Source organism: Sceloporus occidentalis, unplaced genomic scaffold (genome assembly GCF_023333645.1).
Source record: "Sceloporus occidentalis isolate IW3139 unplaced genomic scaffold, rSceOcc1.0.p SCAF_2, whole genome shotgun sequence".
NCBI classification, from domain to species: Eukaryota; Metazoa; Chordata; class Lepidosauria; order Squamata; family Phrynosomatidae; genus Sceloporus; species Sceloporus occidentalis.
The window spans coordinates 125,062,959-125,068,958 of NW_028316982.1; positions in this window are offsets into that span (position 1 = coordinate 125,062,959).

Below are 6,000 nucleotides of genomic sequence, written 5' to 3' on the forward strand. Positions count from 1 at the left end.
AGTGTCTCAGCCTTTGTATAACGATTCCAAACCCAGCAAACTCCAGAGGCAGTTTCAAGATACAAAAAAGGGGAATCCTCATTCATAAGCACACTCTCACTCAAACACACACAAGAATAACAATGCAAAGATACTACTGTATATACTCATGTATAAGTCTAGAAATTTTAATCAAAAAGTTGACCCCAAAAAACCTGAGTCGACTTATCCATGGGTTAATATATTTTCTATAGTTGAACTCTGATTTAAAAGGAACCAAAGTGTGCTGTCTAAATGACACATGCGTCCTAAGACGCCAGAAGACACGCCAAAGCCACACTCCAATCCTGGCCTCTTAATATGTGTGTGATTTAAACAGCATACTTCCAAAGTGACCCGAAGCAGCTTTATTTTGGCATTTCTGTTTGGGCCCTGAGTGGGTGGACTTAAGTGTCCCTAACTTCGCATGGTTGTGTTGGGGTTCGTGTTGCCTCCGGTGTTCTGTTCTAATGCTGTCAACTTTTCCATTCTGAGCATTTTTCCCCATTTTATGTAGGTTACTTAGGCCCGGTACACACCACCAGGAAGCAACGTCCTGGCAGCGATAGTAGGACTCAGGAGTGCACACTAACCACACGCTCCCGAGTCTTCCTACCTGTGGGCAGTGTCATAATTGTGCAGCACCACCCATATGGGGGAGTGTCTATGATGTGTAGGTGTCTGAGCACCCACACGTCTTCTAGAGGAACCCTCATCCTCTAGAAGGCTGCCTAACTTCGATCTGCATCGGTCCCTGACTCTCTGGAGTCAGACCGATTGGCTTATAGCCCAGCTTCAAGCCTCGTCGGTCCCTGACTCTGAGGTCAAACCATTTGGCTGGCTGCAACAACAACAATAATAATAATAGGATTTATTTATATGCTGCCCAATCACTGGGAATCCGGGCGGCTTACAACAGAGGGGATAATAGACGGTTCCCTGCCCTTAGGCTTACAATCTAAAAAGACACAATACAAAAGGAGACGGGAATGGTGAGAGGGGAAGGGGATCAGGTCCAGCATTCTTCTCTCACTCTGAGGCCTGGACCAAGGCAGATGGACTGGAGCGAGGGCTCTTCTTCTTCAGGCTAGCCCTGATGGAGCTGGGCCTGCCTGGTCAACTCCCTCATAGGCCAGAATATGACAGTTATGGAGGGAGGAGTCTCTTCTTTCAGGCTAGCCCTGATGGAGCTGGGCCTGCCTGGTCAACTCCCTCATAGGCCAGAAGATGACAGTTATGGAGGGAGGAGTCTCTTCTTCCAGGCTAGCCCTGATGGAGCTGGGCCTGCCTGGTCATCTCCCTCACAGGCCAGAAGATGACAGTTATGGAGGGAGGAGTCTCTTCTTCCAGGCTAGCCCTGATGGAGCTGGGCCTGCCTGGTCAACTCCCTCATAGTTGACTTGGATCTTCATCGATCCCTGACTCTTCGGGGTCAAACTGTTTGGCTGGCAGTCCAATATGGATCCTCGTTGGTCCCTGACTCTCTGAGGCCAAACTGCTTGGCTTGCAGCCTGACTTTGACCCTCGTTGGTGCCAGACTCTCTGGAGTCATACCGATTGACTTGTATCCTGAAGTCGATCCTCGTCGGTCCCTGACTCTCTGGGTCAACCTGATTGGCTGGCTGCCAGGCTTTGATCTTCATCGGTCCCTGATTTTCAGAACTAATACCGATTGGCTTGCTACTCAATTTCCACCCTCATCAGCCCCTGACTCTTCGGGGTCAAACCGATATAGGGTGTTAGCCATCATTGTATGGTTGCATTTCATCCTGACTCTCCTTTGAGAAGACAAATATTAAGAGCCCAACGTCAGTACCATTTTAAGCTGCACAAGAGGATTCGAATGCAGCTGGCTTTTCAGTTTCTGAGGGCCATTATTGATACCGTTGCATGCTCCTTGCTGCCACCGGGTTCATTTTGTGACCGTGATTAGCTGTTTCCAACAGCCAGTATGGATGATGCTGGTTTGGGTTCAAAGCCATAGCTGTTTCCTTTGTACCGAGGTTAACTATCAGCATGCGCTCTATCAATTTTGGGCCATGAGGTGCACCGCTGGCTCTTGTCTCCCTGATTCAGGTCCATAGTGTTTCCTTGGTACCGAGGGTCACTATCTGCGAGCACTTTGCCAAATTCAGGGCCATGTTGTCCCCCTCCTTCTCAAGGCCTTTATAGCTCCTACAGTTTGTCCCTCAAACCACCACCAGTGGTCACTTCTTTGCCTCCGAGCCAAAAATGGTCACCTTGACACATATTCTGGTCCCATTTCATTTGAAATTGAGACTTATTTCAGGTTGCTCCCTCGGTATCGAAGGATGCCAGCATCATTGGACAGTTATGCAGTGTAAATATTCCTTCTGTACCAAGACCTGGTATCATGGCTATCCCTATATAGCTGATTCGGGGGACGTGGTGCTCCCTCCATACTGAGGGAGGACATCACCATTCGCAAGTTACAATTTATGACAATGTCCTTCCTCTCTCAGGCTGGATGGCTAAATGTCACTTAATGCAAACATTCAAATCTGACTTCTGATTTGGCTCCTGTAAAATTTGGGAGCACAACCTATTCACTCTGGGTACAGGTAATCCTTCACCATATGGATGGCTTCAGGACTGTACAATCAAATCTCATAAATTGGTTCATTCCCTCCATACCTAGGGACACTACCATTATGCAAATGGTACCAGCTCAATTGTGATCATCTTGTTCCCCCCCCCCATGGGGGGCTTTGATACCATAGCACAGAGACCATCATTCATAGGGAAAGGTTTTGACACTTCCCGATGTGAGTGTCACCTAAGGCAGTTGATGCCTCTTATCAAGGGTCTCTGTATATGGTGAGAAATACATGTCTATTTCCCATACCCCTTCCAAAGGGTTTTTGTCAATGCTACTCTCTTCCTTGGAACAGGTGGCAAACAACTGCTGCAATTCCTTTCCATTTTTTGCTCTGGGCAGGAATGCCCTCTGGGGACATCCCTCGATTTCGAGCTGCCATTTAAAGATCTGTCCACCCCGTGGATACTTGGAGAACTCAAGATTTGCATACCTGTCCCCTCTCTCCTGGCCGACTGATGTCATACCATCCTATTTCTCCTGAACCTCTGGTCCAAGGCATCAATTTGGTGAGGTGGCGATATTTCAGACCTCCACCTGCAACCCTAACAAGGCTAACCATGCATTCTGCAAATTTCCTGGGGCTTCTCTCCCCTAAGGGAGTCCTGCGCTCTGCCTAATTGCTATGCCCTGTCACTGTACTTCATGCTTCATTACGCTCCATTACAATAAGGGGTTTTGAGCCACTGTTATATGGTCTCCAAGCCCTTCTACTCATACTGGCATGTTGCAGTAGATTAATGCTACAGCTTGAGTTGTTCCTCTTAAGCATTAGAGATAACATTATGATGATTTCTGTCATATTGCCTGGTGTTTTCCACGAGCTGGCTAGAATTGGACTTTGTGGTTCTTAAAGTCTATTCCAGCTCCACTGCTCTGAACATTTTTGTTCCCAGGGCCCATTCATGATGGATTGACACCAGGTCACTCCTGCTATACTCTTTGACCATAAGTTCTGGCTGTTCTTGCCATGTCTCGATATCGTTGATACAGCTTCTACAGGACATGTCATGGGATGCCATCCCCACAGGGACTTTTTTCAACCTGACAGTGTGGTATCCCTTCACTTTTACAATGCTGTGACTAGTCTTATTGGCATCATACCAGCCACTGTTGTTTTTCTTTCTTGTTTTCACCAAGATCTGCATGCTTCATGCTGATAGCCTGGAACATTATGCTCAGATACAGCGTGTCTTGTGTGGCACAACAATTGGATCTTGCGATCTTCTCTCTTTCTTGTCAGAAATTTGTTGTGACTTAATGAGGTAATATTCTTCCTCTCTGGTGTCCACCGTTGTTTCAGGAATCATTGCTGGAGCTCTTCTCCAGTTCAATGTCATTAGGCTCTCTCTCCATGGATGGACTTCTCAACCATCTCATTGTTGACCACAGGTTTCTTTTTCATACTCTTTAAAGAAGACATTTAGCACTAGACTACTTAGCATTCTAGTCTGTGTCTGTCACTGCCATAATCTCCAAATCATGGCTTTGAGAGGCTTTATCAGGCCACTGCCCGTTTCCTACTTTCAAGATTCTTTGAATGACATGCCTCAAGTTTGAGGGCTTTGTAAGCCCCTCTTTCCTGGATACCAACATCCCAGCCTGTGCAGCCTTGCATTGTTGGTGAGCCCTTTGCCCTTCATGTTGGATTCAATCCACCTTTTGGATTAGACAATGTCTGTATACCAGACCTTCATGCTTGGTATCTTCCAATAGCCGCTCACAGTAGTGAAATTCCTTATATTCCATGCCACTCGCCTATTTGGTGGCTTTGGCATAATCTCCATTACCAAAAAACCTGTGCTATCTAGGTCAGGGTTTTTCCCTGCCCTTAGTTTACACCTGCCATTTATTATGGACCATCAAAGTTTACCTACAGTCTGTGCAACATATGGTTTAGCTGGCAAGCCTGTTTTTCTACCAATGGGCACGTTTCACCTGCATTGGTGACTGTTCCACGACGTCTCAGTATTTCTACACGACTCTGTAGAGTTGTCATGTCAGTGGGACTGTTTGTCCCCATGTTTGCATGCCCTTGGGATTGGTTTCTCACCTCGTGATTCTATTTGGGGTCAATATGCCTTTCTTGTGTGGCATGGCACTCCCACCTCCACTGACCTAAGCTTGCTAGTCTAACCCATTTGTGTGATTCGCAGAGACCACGAAGAAGGGCAGGTTGCTTACCTGTAACGGTATTTCTTCTAGTGGTCATCTGCGAATTCACACAAATCCCGCCCATCCTCCCCACACAGTTGTGCCCTGCCTCTCCTTCAGTCCTGGATTGCTGCTACTCGGAGTCCATGGAACTGAGGGTTTAGGCGGGGAACCGACTAATAAAGACAGTTAGAGAGTGGGTGGGGCTACCACCAAAACGCCTTTAATATCTCCAAGAAGGTTCCGAAGCTAACTGTGCAGGCAGAATAACCCATTTGTGTGAATTTGCAGATGACCACTAGAAGAAATACCGTTACAGGTAAGAAACCTGTCCATATTCTATCATAAAAATTTCTTTAATTTCAGCTACAAGGGAAAATAGGGGGTATGGGGAATGAAGGAAAGAGGGATGTGACATATTTAAACCAAGAGGGGTTGAAAGGCAAAGGGTCTTTATTTACAAGGGGAGGTCGGAGAGAATAAAGAACAGTATTTATACTTTTTTGGGGGGGGTTATCGGGCTATGTGGCCATGTTCTAGAAGGATTTCTTCCTGACGTTTCACCAGCAACTATGGATGCTGGCCATGAAAGCTTTAGACTTCACATTGGACATCCCTATGGGGAGAAACTATTCCAAGACACCCAGAGACTGGAAAAACTCCAGACCAGGAAAGCACATCTATTCTGCTCACTAACTTTCCTGCTACGCTGCAGAGACACAGATACCATACCACAATTTCTCACAGCAAAAAGGAAATAGCAAGAAGACTCAACAAATGCAAATAAAAAATCTCCCAGGGTCAGGGGTTTCCCAGCAGACAATGAGCACGAATCAAGCAGACACTAATCCTCTTTTGCATACCCTCCCACCCTGAGGCCTGCCATTAGCAACAGAACAATACACATGCAAATCACTCCTTCCCAGGTCACACAGTATATATATACCCGACTACTTTCCAGGCAAGCATTCTCTGAAGATGCTAGCCACAGATGCTGGCAAAACGTCAAGAAGAAACTCTTCTAGAACATGGCCACATAGCCCGAAAAACCCACAAAAAACTATGGATGCCAGCCATGCAAGCTTTCGAACAGTATTTAGATGAGGCAGAGAACATGAGATGGAGAGGATAAAGAGATAATTTGCCTACTCTATTTTCCCTACATCCCTAATGGTGCATAATGCCAATGTCAATTCCTCTTCTTCCATTAA